Below are 18,939 nucleotides of genomic sequence, written 5' to 3' on the forward strand. Positions count from 1 at the left end.
GTCTTTTCTCTGTCCCATTCACCTCTGCAAGTTCTCTCCCCATTCATATTAATTATTCAGTGTCCTGAAACTTTCTCTTCCTTCTATCAGCATATGCTCTGATACTCATTCAAAGGTATAAATAATTGATAACAGCTTAGAATGTGTGTTTTCTCTGTAGTCATTAGATTTTACCTAGGTCCTAACTCTTAAACTATAAAAATGTTGACAGCATCAATAGATGGGTAACAGGGAGGATTCACTTGTTGCAGTTGCCCTTGAAATTGAGCCTTTACCACCTGGGAGAAAGGCAGACAAGAATTCTGCACTAACCTCCCTTTGCATAAAACTCTCCTTCATTTCACATAACCAGAAAATATTTATTTTAATCATCTGTATATTTGTTTCTGTTTTTACTGTGTCTTTGAAAGGAAGGGCATGGCAAATGTACAATATAACTACTGTATTTTATGCTCAATATTTTAAATTAAGGATTAAAATCACAATCTCTAGATATTCTTTCAAATTATTAATTTTATTTCACATCGATCATAAGGTCAATACATTACTTTGGTAGATTTTTTTCACCAAGTTGCTTAGTTAAAAAAATAGGTAATCACTAGTTCCCCAGTGGAAAATAAATTATGTAAATAGGCAAAATATAATTAGAAAAAACAATCGGATAGCTCCATTCTAGGCTGTCTTCAGTACAATGTACAGTATGCAAATATTCATTCATTTGTTAATTTTAGAAGACAGCATTTCAATGCAATAATTGAAAACAGCTCGTAGCCTGTTCTGTAAGGAAACAAAACATTGCTTTGTTGGTGTTAAGTAAGTTAATTATGCTTTATAATCTTCAAATGGAGCATATAATTGATTTATGAAATTCTGTTGCCATTGTGTTTAGCCCCTTGTTAGTATACAAGAATTCTAGTAGTTTCTTATTCCTAATGTACAAAATCAGCTGGTTATTCTATATGTTTAAAAACAGTTCAATTCAGAACACTTAAGCTATAATAAAGTGAAAAATTTTAAACATAATATAGAAACATGTGAAAACCACTGTAAAAGATGACTGACTTTTATAAAATATTGCATTTATCGTAGTAATAAATTTTTATTCAGTAATACAACTATGCAATTTTTCTTGGTACCGCTTCAGATCAATGGCTTACATACAATTTTATTTGTGACATAAAAACTAAAATTTTAGCTGATCAACTTTTTTTGCACTTTTATTTTTAAGTCTTTACAATTATCTAATAAATTGTTGGAGGTATGGAACATATTGCAAAATATTTAGCTGAAAACACAAAAAATTTTTTCAAACAAACATAGATGTTAAAAAAGCTATGATAATCTCAATAACTCCCCATCAACCACCACCAGCACAACATACACTTTTCTTAGGATATTCAGTATCCTATACAGCCTTCCTAAAGCAAATAATATTAAAATTAAACTAACATCCTTCCTAAATTCCTAGTTAATGTAAAGAATTGTAACCCTTGAACTTCCTGTATTTCAAATTTTATTTTCAACACATCCATTGCTCAGGTGAACTTGAACCTCAAAAAAAATTCTACATATTTGATAAACAAATACAAATGTTCATTTTTAGATTTAAAATTGTTAAAATTTCTGAACTATATCAATTTCTCATAAAACAATTTTAAAAATCAAACAAAAAGGGAAATTTAAAAATGTCATTTCATTAAGTTTCACCATGTTTGGTATCTAGTAGACAAAATCAGAAGAGTATTTAATAAAATAGTGGATAGGGGCATGATTTCTAGAGAATGTAAACTGTATTACTGTTTAATACTTGAGTACAAAAATAAGGTCTTAGCAAACTGGACACTAACTTTATGTTTTTATAAACAAATGTTTTCAAAATGTCAAAAGAATTATAGTAAAATGAAGTTATTTTCTTTGCTGCTTCCAGAGGTTGAGCACATCTAATTTTAGGCATTTACATTTGGATCCTGTCAGAATAAAATACCTGAATGTATTTCATGTGCTAACATATAACAATATCTGGCATTTAAAAATGTACTTCAAAATGTAAAAATTGCAGATATTTAAAAGTTGAGGTATTCATAATACAAATAAGGACCATATAAAATACTCTTCATATAACATATTTCAGCAGGTTGAAGCAATTCTGACTTATGATGTAACAAAGCAGACAATATTAAATATAAAGAAGTGCCTTAAAAGTATTCAATAAATCACCAATATTAAGATTCCAAAAGACATATAGTCAAATAGGTAATGTTTAAAAATAATAATATAGTTTTGTAAAGATTGTATGTGTTATAAATTGACTATCATGTATTAGATACATGTATCATGTTTCTGAATTCGTTTTTTGCATTCCTAACCACCAGCTTGCCAAAAATTTACTCTGAAGGTTATTTATATTACTTATCTTTCTAAATGGATTTTGAATAAAACATAAGAGCTCTACTTAAAATCCTGCCTCTTTTGATTCTAAGACAGTTTTTGCATACTTTCTTTTACGTGGTAAATCTATCAAATAGAGATAATTTTCTTTTTGAATTGCATATTACCTAGTACCATGTTACTCAAGAAATGCTGGAAGTAGTGGGATATAGTAACATGGTGACCTATGTTCTACAATGAAAATTAATTAATACATGGACTTATGAAGAGAAACCCAAGTTTCTCTTAAGAGTTTAATAGTTTACAATGATTAAAAAGAAAATGTAGGCCTTAATGCCTAATCAGTTGCATCCAATGGCTGGATTTAAGAGTGGATAGAGTACATATCAAACTGCAACCTCCAACTTTTACTTCTGTAGGAGGAGGTCCTTGGAAAATGAGAAAGTAAATTATTTTAAGCTTTGTATGACCTGTATTTGGCTGCCATGAAATATCTCTTTCTAAATGGCTTTGGAGTGTGTTGTTTAAAAAAGAAAAATCATGATTAAATGAAAAGAAACCTGCTAAATTAAATGTAAGCCTTCCCATCAAAGAGTGAAGCACAAAAGACTGCTGAGTATATCCAAGAAACATAATACAAATAGGAAAGTTAGGGGCAATGTTCCATCTAAAATTTTATATATTGTCACATGATAAATGTCTATTCCAGACTATGAATACTTTGTTAAAATCTCCTATAGACCCTTTATCTGTCTCAAAAACAGAAGCTGGAAGGTTATTTGTGAACTAGGCCTGTAGCTTGTCAATATTTTTACTTCTTAATTTTGTGGAATATTCTAAAACCGTCCCATAGCTATCTAACCTAGAAATTTTGATTTTAACATTTTACAAAAAAACACAGGGAGAAGATCACCTTAACTAAAGATGTCAAGATTAAAGTTTCAGCTAGTCATTGAGCTTTCTCTTAGGTAAAACAGTTTAGTCCAAAAGGAATCTGAAACTTGCATTTTTATGCAACTTTTCTAATAAAGTACAAAAATACCTGTTTTGTTTTGTGTGTTTCCCCCTCCCGCCCGCCATTTGGGAAAGATGTGTTTTCCTTCTGGAAACCTGTAACCTGGAAAACTAGCTATGTAAAGGTCAACTGTTGAAAATAACCTAAATATTATTTCATAATTTTACAAGCCGATTAATGCGGCAGCAGTAATAAAAGGGGGTTATAAAGTCCAGGGCAGAGCCCCAGGCGGGCGGGCGCTGTGCGCGGCTCGCGGGCGCCGGGACTCCAGGGCCCGCCGCCTGCAGCGAGGCGCCTCTGAGCGCCGTGCTCGGGTGGCGCTCCTGACAGACCGCGGGGCCGAGGTCACCGAGCACTCCCGGGGCCCGCGACACGCACAGCGCCGCGTTGCTGGCGTTGGCTACGAAAGGACGACGCAGGGAGCCGGCGGGACGCTGCGGCCGCGGCGTTTACTTCCAGGAGCAAAACCGCGAGGCGCGGGCCGAGACCCCTGGGACCTTGCGGGGTTCGGTTACCATGGCGGTGATCCCGATTCTCCACCTCCACCGCCCTCTCCACCGGCCTGGCGTCGCTTCCAGCCTCAAGCGACCCCGGGGCTGCGGGCGGAAGGCGGGACGGCAGGCCCGGGGCAGCAGGCGGGAGGCTGCCCGCGGCGCGGCGCGGGGCGGAACCTGCGGGCGCCAGGCGTCCGGCCTCGGTGCCTCCCGGGCCTTGGCCTTGGCGCGGGGCGTCCGTGCCCGCGGGGAGCCGGGCCGAGGTCGGTCGCCCGCCCCCTCACTGCCTCGGCGGGGCTGGGAGCCGCCGGGTCCCCAGACGTCGGGGGCGGCGGGCGCGTCAGACCCGGCGACGTGGGTGCGGACGCGGGAACCGAGCGCGGCGAGGCCGAATCTTTGCGTGGAGCCCGACGTCCAGGGCCCGTGAAGGAAAAGGGGGAGGGGTACGGAGAGATGTGCTGAGGGCGCCTTTGACACGCTCGCGGCGGACCCGCAAATAATTAGACGGAAGCCAGCAGCTGGGGGTCAGGGGTGAGAAAACCTGACTCTTTCCTGAAGCGCTTCGCCTGCCCCAGAACCTAACCCTGCAGAAGCTTCAAGACACCGTCCGTCCTTGAAACACCGACAATCGCACCCCGAAGCCCGGGGCCCCGCGCCGCCTCCCGGCTGGCGCCCGGGCCGGCGCTCACCAGCCCTTCCCTCGGGACCCGCCCGGGGTCCGGGGCGAGGCCGGGCCTTGGACGCTCTTCCGGGAGAGACCTGGCGGCCCAGGCCGGGCGCTGCGTCGGGCAGGCGGGCGCCGGTGAGCCGAGGACGCGGCCCAGGAGCGAGCGCGCAAACCGAGGCCCTGTGGCCGCCGCCGCCGGCGCAGGTGGACGTGGCGCCCGCCGCCCGCCGCCCCCCGCCCCGGGCTGAACGCGAGCGGGGCCCCCCGGCGACCTCCCCTGGGCTCCGCTCCCTCCTCTGCGCGCTCTCCGCCTCCTCCCCGCGGGTTTAGTTTGTCGTTTTCGCTTTCTGTCTTCGATGCTTTTCGGTCACTCATCCCCTTGGCGGCACGTGCCCACCGCCGACCCCGCAGGCGGCACTGGAGGGTCCTGCGCGCCTTGGGGCTGCGCCGGGCCCCGAGCGGGTGTTTCCTCCCGGCCGGAGCGCGGCCGAGGCCAACTGGGGGCCGAGGGGCGCGGGGGCGGGAGGAGCGCAGGGCCCCGGCCCAGGCGTCCGTCCCCCGCTCGGGTCCTCCGTCCCTCCCCATCTGTCGGACCCAAGCTGCTGAAGCTGCAGAAATGTGCTGGCGCCTGTCCACCGACTGCAAACAAAACCAAACAAACGCGGAGAAAGGAAAAGCGAATATGGCGCTGCTGGAAATGGAGCCTCGGCTTCTCGACCGTCTCTTTCCTCCTCTGCCCCGTCCATCGTCGACTTTTTCCCCTATACTCCTGCAGCGTCACCTCCTTCGCTTTCCTTCCCGGATTCTCTACCCCACTATCCCTTTTCTTATAACCCCCTTTCCCTGATTTTCCTTCTTTTCCTTCCCCTCTCGGTTCCTTTCTCCATTTTGTGTCCCAGGCGCTTTGCTTCTCGGTTCCTTCTCCGGGCTCGCACTCCCCGCGGGCTCACTTTATTTTTGGTGTGTGTCAGAGGGCAGGGAGCGGCAGGGATGGCGAGGCTGGGAGCGAGCTGATTCGGTAAAGGTTTCATTCGGGGACCCAGGAATCTCCCCCGAGGAGCCGGGCGCTCGCCTGGCAGCTGCGGGGCACCTGGCCTCCCGTCGCCCGCGGGTCCTCTTCGGAGTCGCGCGACCCCGCTTCCCCCGCCGAGGGTCACCGGCCCCGCAGCGGGCTCGGCAATGACGCAGAAGTGAATCCTTTTTCCTGCTTAGAGCCTCGCGTTTGTCGTGTTCTTGCGCGTGGCGAGGCCCGGACAGGTGTGGAATCGGAATCTCCTTTTCCTCGGGGGCTTCCAGGGTTCAAGAGAAGCGCGTGAAGACAGCAACATAAACCGTTTTCTCTTGTTTCCTTTTGAACAGAGGGAACCCCGAGCACAAACTTTTTTGAATATTACTTTTTCTTTTATACCCATAGCTGACTTTGATCTTTAAAAAAGAAAAAAGGGTGAACTCTTTCAAAAGAAACTGATGCTTTTGAGTACATACACCACCCCCTCCCCCCCAATTGTGGTTCTCGGGTAGTTTCTCTAGTCACATTATGGTTTTGCAGTTCAAGGTCTCTAAGCGCTGTTCAGTGAAACAGTGAGAATATGTTGCTACATTAAAGATAAAGCAGAAGGTGATACTTCCTGACTGTGCTTCATCTCCGTGGTAGAGAGTCTCGGGCTTTTGTTTTTGTTTTTTTTCATTTGGCTGGGCAGAATTTGCCTTGGTTGCAGGAAAGAACCAGCTGATAGAGGCTATTTCAAGCGATGGGCTTCAGTTAGTACAAAGCTGAAAGCACTCACACCCTTTTCTGATCTGATACCTCTTTTTAGTCATAGTAAAAAGGTGAGCCTACATACAGTATTTTTTTTTTTAAAAAAGATTTTGCTTCCTAATACCTATTTTACCAACTATATTTCACTTTATTCACATTTGCCAGTGCATTTTTATATCTTCTGGACGGTGTACCTCCTCACTTGGTCTGTCAGAACCTTATCCTCCACAAAAAACACAAGTATCCATCTCTTACGTGATCCCAGTGCTCCTGGAATTATTCGAAAGAAATCAAAGTTTTATAAGGAGCCTCTTTTTAAATGCATCAGGGAGGTATTCTTTGAAGGCATATTAGAATATTTCCCTTTTTTTAATGACCTTACTTGATCTTTATTAATTGCCTTTGATTAAAGTTAGGTTATATACATATCTTACTTTCAGACTATTTCTTTCTGAAAGAAAGGAGGAAGTAAGTAGGTTTGGGCAAGAACTCAACCAGGGTAACTAGGCCTTGTTAGGAGCCTAAATCTGTAAATTGGTACATTCAAAATATGTTTATCAAATTGAGTTTAGCACATTTTCCTCGAACTGAAATAGTTGACTTACAAGTCTTATAAAAATAGATGTAAACGTGTTTTTAATCCAAGCTTGTAGTTTTTCTGTTACGCTTTTTTTCCTGATAGATGAGCAAATAACATGAGTCTAGCTTGAGGGTTAGGTAGATTTCTTTTTTTCAGACAAGCTTTCTACAAATGGGCAAAGTTAGGGAAGCTCTTAGTACTCTTGAGTTTAGTACAGGAGAATTATCTTCATGACCTTGGTGTAAGCAAGTTCTTTAAACATTAAAATGCACACTCCATAGAGGAAAGGATGACTTGGATCATATTAAAGTAAAAATATGTATGTGACAGAAGACATAATAAAAGGTTAAAGAAAAGGGTGAAGAGATTTCCAAGGCACATACCTGACAAAGGATTCATATTCAGAATGCAGAAATAACTTACATAAAGAACTTAATAATTTACATATGAAAAATTTCATAAGTAAAAGATGTGGGTAAGGATATACACATATGAAGTAAAAGTATAATACTATTAACACAAAGGATACTTATCAACTTCAAATAAAGTGATTTCCTTTTGGAGAGAAGGGAAGAAGGAAGGAGTCCAGAGGGGGGTCTCAACTCTTTATAAAATGATCAGAGGCAACTATGGCAAGAAGTTAACACTTTTCCTTCGTTGTACTTTTTTATAAGCTTGTTATAATGTATTTTTTAAAACTCCAAATGACACATTCCTTTTTCTTATTTAATAATAATCTTTGTAAGAAGGCATTCACATATATGATGGCAAAGTAAACACTGTTCCCCAGTATTTTTCCTGTACAGTGTGTGAATGTTACATGATGTTCATAGCATAGATTTCCCTAATTTGGTGTCTTCCTATTGTAAGCTTATATTTTGTTTTGTTTTCCTGAGTAGATTTAGTAGGAAGGGAGAAACATGTTTGAAACTATGAATAAACATAAGTGCATTTATTCTTGTATGATAAATCATTAAAATGTTTTTTAAAGTGGGCAACTTAAAAACCCTCCCCACCATTACAGAAACACTCCTGAAAAATCTAATAGTCTTTCACCTGACATGCAAGATATATTACTTAAATATGTCTAATTTGTGTGTGTGTGTGTGTGCAGATTAAGTATCAGGAATTGGTATTTTGGAAGTATCTATGTGGTCTAATTTTCTCATTTTATATGGCAAGAGTTCATACAATGCTTATTTTTATCATTGCTACTTTTCAGTTAACAGAAGTTTTGTTTACTTGTAACTTCCAATGGGACTATTCATATCATGGCAACACTGAAATGATGTAACATTTCATTTGCTTTGAGACCTTATGTTTGTATTAACTCAACAAACATCAGAAAGCAACATGGTTATTGTTTTGCTTACTCATGTGCCAACTCAGTGAGGGGGTTTACACACCAAGTGAGCCACACAGTGGGCAAGGCCAATACAATCATATCAAATAAAGGTCAGAAAGTTAGACAAAGGGATGATTCGCTCTTTGGGTACATATGGGTCTTGCTGATTTGGCCAAAATAATCTGAAAGTTCCAAAACCTCCTATGACTCCCTCTTGACAACAAAATTACAGCCCAAGTCTCTACTCTGGTATTCAAGGCTCCTGTAATTTCATTATACTTGCATTTCCAAATAATAGTAAACAAACTCTGTCTTTTAGTTGCCAATCTGTATTACTTGTAATATGTTTATTAATGAGAGGTCTATACTTATCACCCTTTTCTTTCTTCCTATATCAATTACAACATAAAGAAAAACTAATGCAGAAGTTTATTATTCTTATGTGACAAGAAGTCTGTAGGTAAAGAGTTGCTGGTGTTTTCTCAGGGGTTCAGTAATATAAGAGCTCTGCAATTCGTTTGACCTTCACCTCATGGTTGCAAAATGGCTGCCACAACTTCAAATATCACCTTCATGTGAGGAAGGCAGGCAGAAAGTATATTCTTCATGAGCCTTACTCTTGTCAAAGAGGTATAATGTTTTCCGAAATGCCCCACCAAAAGATTCCCCCTCATATTTCATTAGCCAGAACTTTGGAACAGTCTAGGGACTGGGCCCACCTTTCTACATCGAAGGGCATCTGCTCAATGCCTAAATGAAACTGGACTTCTGTTGAGCAAGAAAGAAATGGGGGCATGGCTTTTGCTTAGGCAGTAAACACTGTCTACCACATCTTATAGTTTGCTCCTCGGCACCTACAAACCAACTTCTTCCTACCTCTCTCTTAAAACATCTTTGACTAATATGGTGAGTGACTTTTGGACTTTTTCACCAAATGGACATTGTTTCTTTTCTAATTTACTTGAGCTTTCTGTGGGGCTCAACCACACCCTCCTTGAAATTTATTCATTGAACTATCCACTCATCACTTACTGTGTATTGGCCACTTTGCTAAGTGGAGAGAATGCAGAGATGAGGCATGCATAGTCTCGGCCCTCCACAAGTTTATAGTGTAGTGGAAGAGATAGGTGAACAAACAAGTGTGAAAGAATATTAAAGATGGTGTGATAGAATGAGATGACAAAATGAAGCGCAAAGAAGGGAGGGGAAATTTATATAACTCGGGTGCCATGCCTGTTTTTAGGAAATAAAAGGACTGGTACCGCCATTAACAAAAACAATCTTACTACTGCCTTGTTGGCTCTTTGCCTCCCACCTTAGAAAAATATATAACGCTATTGAAAATGGGGAGCAGGATCTCTCCCCTTCCCTTGGCCTGACAAATACACATGGACTTTCAAAGAATAGCATATATATATATATATTTACTTCAGATAATCCAACTCATACAGAATCCACTCAGTATAGAAATTCTAGAGTGGCTTTCCTGGTTTCATTTACTTCATCCTGTGTTCTGCTGAGGGTGCCAGGTCTCATTGCTAGACCCTGAGTAAATGGTAAATGATGTCTCTACTCTCTTAGATGTCAGAGCCTAACCACCCAGGATGGCAGGAAGGACATACTTGAGGAGATGCAAAGCTATGTGTTGGGTTGTAGAGTAAGATAGGGGAGAAGAAAAGGCATGACAGAGAGAAAAATGGGTCTGGGGAGGTGGGTAAGGAACAATTCATGCCATGCCAAGAGGTTTGAAGACATTTGTAGGCCATAGGTTCCTCAGTTTCTCAGTTTGCTGCACTCTTGGTGTCTCTGTAGTTTTTTCACATTGCCCTAAGACCAAAGAAATACCTAACAGCTCCATTCATTAATTAGGTCAAAATGACATGATTGATGGTGGTAGTTTGTATGGTATCTGATAGATGTTGCTGAATTTCCCTCAACAGCAAATCCATGAGTTTGGAAACTATGGTATGGGTTGCTGGAGCTTTTTCATTTAGTGAATTAAATATTCAGTTTTATATCTTAGAAAGATCACTCTCTCAGTGAATTGGAGGCTGATTGGAGTAAAGGCGTGATGGGTGGTAGGGAGGCCACGAGGTAATGGCAGCCACTTACGAGAGAAGTGATTAGGATGTCAAATGTGGTATGCTGATGAGAGCACTATGGGATCTAAAATATGTTACGGAGGTAGAATGAATAAGACTTCCTTATCAATTGATTTTGGGAGAGAGAAAACGATAGAATGATTCCTAGATTTTAGGGTTGGGTTAAGGATACATGTTAGTAAGAGTGTAAGAAAAACATGTCATGGGAAAAAGTTACTTTTCTCAGCATGTTGAACGTGAGATGTCTATAAGCAGGAGATGGATATATGGCATTGGTCTGAAAAAGAAAAAGAAATATATAGATTAGAATTGACAGCATGAGAGTAGATGAGATGGCTCACGATGACAAGAAGATACTCATGTTTAGAGAGTGAACAGAGGAGAAGGATCCTGCAAGGGACCAGGAGAGGTGTCATTAGCTTGTGTAAGGCAATGTGTTTGGGTTAAGTCTGGACTCTTCTCCTATTACTATTCTGTTCTATAGACACCCCAGTCCTTCTTTTCTTTGTGGTGGGACCACCCCTAGGGAAGCTTTTGTGGAGCTTCCTAGGGGCAGCATCACAAAGAACTATGAAGGAGTTTCATTCTGCAGAGGAGACAGTTGGGGGTGGGGAGGCAGGGTGAGGGGCGAGAAAGGTGAGTAGCACACGTGAAGGGAGGATGCTGTGCCGTGCCCAGGAGATGCCTTTTCTGGGCCCCCAGGCAAGGAGCACCATTTTTGTGCCCACATTTTAAGAAAAATAAGGTAATGGTCTGTTTGCAATATCAAATGCAGTGCAGTGATAAAGGAGAAGGAGTGGAGAAAGCCCAGGGAATATGACAATTTGGAGGGTCCTGGTGACTTATCTAATTACATTTTTGCAATGAGAGAGGCAATAACCTGAGGAGCTCAGGGAACACTAAGGTGACAGTCATGTAAACAAATAACATTGTAATGTGATAAGATATAAGGCTCTTTGTCGTGTGGGGTAACTTTCTCCTGCCTCTATCACTCACTAACCACTTCTTATCAGTGCCTGTCACCAGGAGGGTGATTTTTGAGGGTTCTGAACTATCCGTTCCCAAGATTCCATTCTAGTTCCTCTCTTCTATCTGCCTTCTCCTCCTGAGCAATTTCATCCAATTACCCATCTATCCAATACCCATCGACTCATGATTTCTCAATCTATATTTCTAGTTCCCTGACTTTCTGAGCTTGAGTTCTACATCTCCAATGATGTGCACAGTGCTGGGCACATGCTCGGTGTTCTGTCAATGTGTACTAATTTAAAAATTTGTCCTAAATAAACTGATGTCAGGGGAGTAGATTTAGATATAAAATCACAGCATTTGACATAGTAAGGAAATGTTTCCTGCCAGTTTTGTCATTAAATTTCAATAATTAACTGGAAACCAGGTGAAGTTTTTTACTTAATTTATCTTTATTGTTGAAAGTATTACAGATTTTCTTCCCCATTGACCCCCTCCACACTGCCACCCCCAGGCCTTTTCCACACTATTGTCTGTTTCCCTGAGTTATGCATAGATGCATATAAATTCTTTAGTTAATCTCTCCTCCCTACCCCCACTCTGCCTTTCCTCTGACCTCTGAGCATTGACCTAGGAACCAGGTGAGTTTTATCATGGGAGTTGAGTTAGACTCAGCTAGTTACAGTGAAGAATGATAGATTAAAATACACAGATTTGCAAATCAGAGTGCAGGTTCTGCTGCTAACTCTGGCCAATTCTGTTTATTCTCTGTGCCTTCATTTCCATACTAGTGGACAATTCAAAGGCACAGTTATGCTTCCCGGTTTTTTATGTATTTTTATTGAGATATAATTAACATACCATAAAGTTCACCCTTTTCAAGTGTACCGTAAAGTGTATTTACTGAGTTGTGCAGTCATCACCACTATCCAATCCCAAAACATTTTCATTTCCCTACCCCAAACCCCAATACCATTAGCTGTCACCCTCCAATTCCCCCATCCTCCAGTTTCTGCTTCTGCCTTCTGTCTCTGTAGATTTACTTATTTTGGACATTTCATATAAATGGAATCATAATATGTGGTCTTTTGTTTGCCTGCTTTCCCTTAGCATAAAAAACGAAAACTTAGATAAAGTTTTCATGGTTCATTTATATTACAGCATATGTCAGTCCTTCATTCCTTTTCATGGCTAAATCATATCCCATTAATTGGACGTAGCACACTTGATCAATTCACCAGACGGACTAGGCTGCTTATATTTGGGGCTTTTATGAATAACACTGCAATGAACATTGTACACGTTTTTGTATGGCCCTATGTTTTTAATTGTCTAGAAGTAAAATTGCTGGGTCACGTGATACCATTTGGAGGAACTACCAGGCTGTTTTCCGAAGTGGCTGTATCATAGTACATTCTCTCCAGCAGTGTCTAAGGGTTCCGGTCTCTCCACATCCTGGTCAGCACTTGTTATTGTCCATCCTTTTTGCCATTATTATAGGTGTGAAGTCATATTTCATTGTGATTTGACTTGCGTTTCTCTAATGATTGATGATATTGAGCAGTTCTTCATGTTGGCCATTTGTATATCATCTTTGTAGGATCGCCTACAAATCCTTTACTAATTTTTAAATTGGGTTATCTTTCTTTCTTTTTATTATTGCATTGTAAGAGTTCTTTATATTTTCCGGATGTTATCTGATATATAACTTGTAAATATTTACTCTTCTGTGGGTTGTTTCTGCTCCCCACATGCACTTTCTTGATAGGGTCCTTTGAAGCACCAAAGTTTTTAATTTTGATAACATACAATTTATCTTTTGTTGCCTGTACTTATTTTTAAAAGATTACCACCTAATCCAAAGTCACAAAAATTAAGGCATGTAGTTTTTCTAACAGTTTTATGATTTTAGTTCTTACATTTAGATCCGTTTGGAGTTAATTTTTGTGTAATGGGTGAATTAGGGATCCAAATTCATTCTTTTGTATGTGGATATGTAGTTGTACCAAAACCATTTGTTGAAAAGACCATTCTTTTCACTATTGAATTGTCTTGGTGCCTTTGTCAAACATCAATTGGCCACAGATGTATGGGCTTTCAATTCTGTTTCATCGATCTCTATGTCTGTCCTTATGCCAGTACCATAACTGCAATTCCAGAACAGTAAAGTGAACTGCGCTGAAGAAATTCTTAGCACTTGATAATTCATGAGACTTGTGGGTTTGGATTTTCTTTCATACCTTTATGAAAAAGTCACTGCATCAAAGTCTCCCATCTAAAATAACTAAATTGTATGCATAAATCTAAATTTAAATGTTCACCTGCAGGGACCTTTTATATAACACTACTTTTATGTTGATGATGTGGGCTTTGGCAGTCTCTCTGTGTATTCTATGAAGCAATTAAAAAGCCAATTATGAATTGAGACATTTATTTTCTTATTGTTAGAATGCTTACTGTTAATCTAATTTAGAAGCTAGTGTTCAGCTTCAAGCAAAATCCTTCAGATTGTTAATTTTACAAAAGTATTTATTTATTTTTATCCTGTGAACTTAGACAAAGGATTTAAAATGCCTCTACTCCAAATACAAGAATTCTCAGAAATGAAAATCTCTTGATTCTAGGAAAATAACATCTCTTGATTCAATTGTAGTCTCTGTATTTCTGCTATTGACACACTTAATGTAAAAAACGTTTTAAAACTATTCACTAGGTGAAGGAAATATGGTAGCAAGGTGAAGCTCACATGAAGGGAAAAAATAATCCCCTTGGATTGTCAGAGACAGTTGTATTTGTTCCTTTAGCTCATAAAGAGAGATTTCCGCCCCCCTCCCCAAGTAAACAATAATAAACTCTTTTCTGGTCTTGACAAAGGCACAGTGTTTCCGCTGAGATCACTTGTTGAATTGTGCATGGATCTCCTATTATCTCTGAAAGGATTTTTTATTTTTGTGACTATTTATGCAGCGCTAGATCTTTGAAAGATCTCTGTTGCCTGTGTTTTATTGGTTAGGCTTAATAACTGTGGGATGATTAATTTTATGTGTCAACTTGACTGGGTTAAAGGATGCCCAGATAGCTAGTAAAATGTTATTTCTGAGTGTGTCTGTTAGGGTGTTTCAGGGGGAGATTAGCATTTTAATCAGTACACTGAGCAAAGAAGATCCCCCTTACCAGTGTGGGTGGGTATCACCCAATCCATTGAGGGCCTGAATAGAACAAAAGGCAAAGAGAGGACCTCTCTGTTTGAACTGGGACATCTGTCTTCTCCTGCCCTCAGACTTTGGTGCTCCTCGTTCTTGGGCAGGACTGGGACTTACACCATTGGCTGCCCCTGTTCTCAGGCCTTCAGGCTTGGACTGGAACTGTACTACCAGTGTTCCTAGACCTCCAGCTGGCAGATCATGGGACTTCTCAGCCTCCATAACTTTGGGAACCAATACTTCATATCCCTCTATATCCCATTGGTTCTGTTTCTCTACAGAACCATGACTAATACAAACTATTCTGTGTTACAGGCAACACAGGACAAGAGAAGGCACTCTTGACTAAACCCAGATAAACCCCAGCAGTTCTGGGTGAGTTTTAGTTACACAGTTTCAGAAATTCAAGTTTATCTGTTCACCAAGAGGTTAACAGGTGTGGAAGATTTGACTCTTTGTAACCAAGTCTATAGCGATTTCATTTTTGAACCACAAAACTTACTGGCCATTCATTGAGAGTTTCATCTCACCAAAGAATTATATGCAATTGTTGTCCACTTTTCTGATGGGTATTTCTTAGGACACATGTCAGATCACAATTATTTATTGAATATATAACTGAAACAAACAAACAAAAAAGATACAGTTAGGAGATTTTTAAATAAATTTCAAAATTTTTATTCCAAGAACACCTCTGCTTAAATAGTTGAGACTATTCATATTGTATGATGTTAAGGAATACTCTGAAGTTCTTTTCTGCTCACAAACTCTTTTCATTTTGCTGTTGTTTCAGATCGATATTACAATATCCAGCTTACTAAATGTATTAAAGGGAGCAAAAGCGCCTGGCCTGAATCGGGTCATGAGGGGGCACCAGGCAACCTGACATTTAAGGACATTTTATAAAATAACTGGTCTGTATTCTTTAGAAATGTCAAAAGTCATAATATGCAAGAGACAGGCAGAAAGACAGATTCAGGAAATGTTACAAATTAAGTAAGACTAAAAAGACATGATAGTTAAATGCAAATCATGATCTTGGGTTTCCTTCTGCAACAAAGGACCTTTTTGGAATAGCTGGTGAAATCTGAGTAAGGTCTATAGATTAAGACCTAATCTTAATAGTGTTGTGTCAATGTTAAGATCTTAACTTTGGTAATTATGCTGTGGTTATGCAATAAAATTCCTTAATTTTAGGAAACACACAAGTATTTAGGGGATAGTACGTCTACAATTTACTCTTAAACAGATTAGGAAAGAAGTTAAATATTGGGAGAAAGAAAAAGGATAATGTCAGTGGTGTAAGATATTAACATTTGGGGAACTTGATTGAATTCTTTGTACCATTTTTGCAATCTTAAGTCTGAAATTATGCCCAAAAAACCCCAAAAACCCAACAACTACAAAACTTTAAATTAGTGGAAGATGTTTAAAGTTTCCAAATTGTTTTTAAAATGTTTAACTATAAGTACACAAGAATTGTCATGTAATAATACTTTTTTTAAAAAAAAAGCAACAGCTTAGTGGCTAAAAAAACAGTCTGGAGAAAGATGCCTGGATCTGAATCCTTGCTCTGTCACTTATTAGCTGTGTGGATTTGGGTAAGTTACTTAACTTCTAAGTTTTCATTCCTGAAAACAGGAGTGATAATAATGGAACCTACCTTACCAGGTTGTTATAAAATTTAAATGAGTAAATATCTGCAAAGGGCGTGGAGCAGTACCTGAAACAGTGTTGTATAAGTGTTTGTTAAGTGAATAAATCTACAAAAGCACTTCAGCCTTAAAGGTATCAAAATCACCTTTAGGAATAGCAACATTTTAAACTTTAAAAAATTGTTTCAAGTTTTTCTAGTAACAACTGATTTGGTCTCTTTTTTGACCAACCTGGGATAGCATCACCTCCCTTGATAATATCTTATACTAATTTTTTAGTCTGTTTCATATTAAGAACCTGTAAAATTTGCTAATTTTTTACAACAAATACCTAATATAGTTCTTTCATTTTCAATTATTTTCAATAATCCAACATATTTATTTAGTCTAAGTCAATGGTATGAAGATGGATTTCTGACCTGAGGAGTATACAAATTGGAGGGGGAATTAAATAAGTACAAAGATGGCAGCAATACGATGTGATGTTGGTGAAGGAAAAAGTGCTGGATGGTTTACAAGAGGGAAAGGTTATATCCAGTTGGAGGAAGTGGGAAGCGCTCATTGAGGAGGAGGGCACTACATAGGGCAGAAGGAAGGGCACGGCTTTAACAGGCAAGATGGCAAGGGGAGGGTCCAAGCAGAGGGATTAGCAAAGCCCAGGCACAGCAGTGACAAGGAGCAGCAGGTGGTGCCTTGGGCCAGTTAAAGTAGATTTAGAGTTTAAATGTAAAACCATTGTAAGGCTTACTTTCTTTATCCATAAAACAGTCATAACAATGGCATCCATCTTACAGAGTAGGTGAGAGATAAATGTAATGCATGTGCCCGACAGTAAATGCTCATTAAATGTTGTTATTTTTGTACACATTTATTGGAGCTTAGGTTATATGTAGGGAAATAGGTACATGGAATGTATTGGACTTATATTGAGCAGTGGGAATGGTGATGAAAGGAGACAAATCAAAGTTGAAAGACATTGTGATGGTAGGTAGAATCTATGACTGTGTTACCAGCAAAGGTAACAAATAACGGAAGAGGGACCTATGATGTTGCCATGGTTTCAACTTGGGCTGCCAGGAGAATGATGGTGCCCTTAGAGGGCCACAAAACTTTTACTATATCTCATAAACTCGGGGCGCTGGGCTAATGCCTTATTCATGTTATCTCATAATTGAAAAACATCCCTTTGGTGGGATCATGCTTTATTTTATTTTATTTATTTTTAAACGTTTTTATTTCAGAAAGAGGAAGGGAGAGATAGAAACATCAGTGATGAGAGAGAGTCATTGATCGGCTGCCTCCTTCACATCCCCTACTGCGGATCAAGTCCACAACCTGGGCATGTGCCCTGATGGGGAATCGAACTGTGACCTCCTGGTCCCTAGGTCAGTGCTCACCTACCAAGCACGCTGGCCAAGCAAGATCATGCTTTAAATATGCAAGAGCACATACTTGTTATTTATAATATTCTAGGATGAATCACTCTGTAATACTAGCAAATCTTTTTTTTTTTTCAAATAGGAATTTACTTGAGCTTGCTTAAAATAATATATGCTATAGCTCTTAATACCTAAGGTAGTGTTTATATGCCTTCAAAAATTCTAATGATGCAATGGTTAACTGTTCACTGAATGAACAGTTCATTGAATACTAGCTTTTTACTAGGAATGGTCACCTTAATGATTAAGTTGACTTTAAGTCAAGGTTTTGACCCTTTTCGTGGGAAGTACCTGCAAGGGAGGAGCTACTCCTGGGGCAGGTCTGTGACCCCCATATCTGAAATTTTATTGGAAATGTGGATATAGAGGACAGGGTTTTTTCGCTTATATCCCTCACTCTGCCCTCATTGGGAACACCTGGATGCCAATAGGAAGTGCTGTGATAACGACTGGTGCTTCTCCTGCATAATCGTTTTGGCATTAATTACCAGAAGTTTAGATCCTCCAGTTCAATCTAAATTGCACCCTCTGATTGAGTTAAGATATTATTATTTTTCTTTCATTTTAAACAGAATTATTGATCTTTAGGAAATTTATACGGCATGTCTATATAACATTTTGGAGGTAAAAGAAATATATTCATGTATTCTCCAATAGGTCTATTAATTATGCAAGGCAAATCTTATTGATTCTATAGAGGAAGAAATAGAGAAACATGGACTCTGAGCCAGGCAATAGTTAGTGCTCTTCCTTCTTCTATCTCCCTGCCTTGCTGAACTAATTCCACACTGGTCTTCTCCTCTCTCTCTCTCTCTAAATTCCTAAGCTGATTGACCCTCCCCTCCCACTACCAGGTAGTCTACAGCTGAGAATTGAGATTCTTTTTGGCAGCTGCTTATTTTATTTATCCTTTTGAATCAAATGAAAAGAGGATATATGTTCTGACCTTTTAAATGCCAATTTTAAATAGAGAAGTCCAGAAAGAGGCAGGACTACCAATTTATCAGCACATTCACTGTATAGGTGGGATAGCCTCAAAATGCTTCTGTGAAAAATCACGAAAAATAAAAGGTCGTGACTCCCTTGCTAATAGTAGTGTGGTCAACAGATGAACTGTGAGCACGACCTATCCTGGAGAAGTGTCCCAAGTTTACTAAAGAAAGTTAAAATCCATGTTCCCTTCTGACCCCCCACAATTTCCAGCTGGATCCAAGAGTCTGTTGGACTGGACACAGTTGAAATAATACTATTAGTGACTAATGCTTTCCTACCAATGAGAGAAGCAATGGTTCAGATTTTAGTATTGTATTATTTGGCAAAGCC

Source organism: Miniopterus schreibersii, assembly GCF_964146895.1.
Source record: "Miniopterus schreibersii genome assembly, chromosome: 1".
Taxonomy (NCBI): domain Eukaryota; kingdom Metazoa; phylum Chordata; class Mammalia; order Chiroptera; family Miniopteridae; genus Miniopterus; species Miniopterus schreibersii.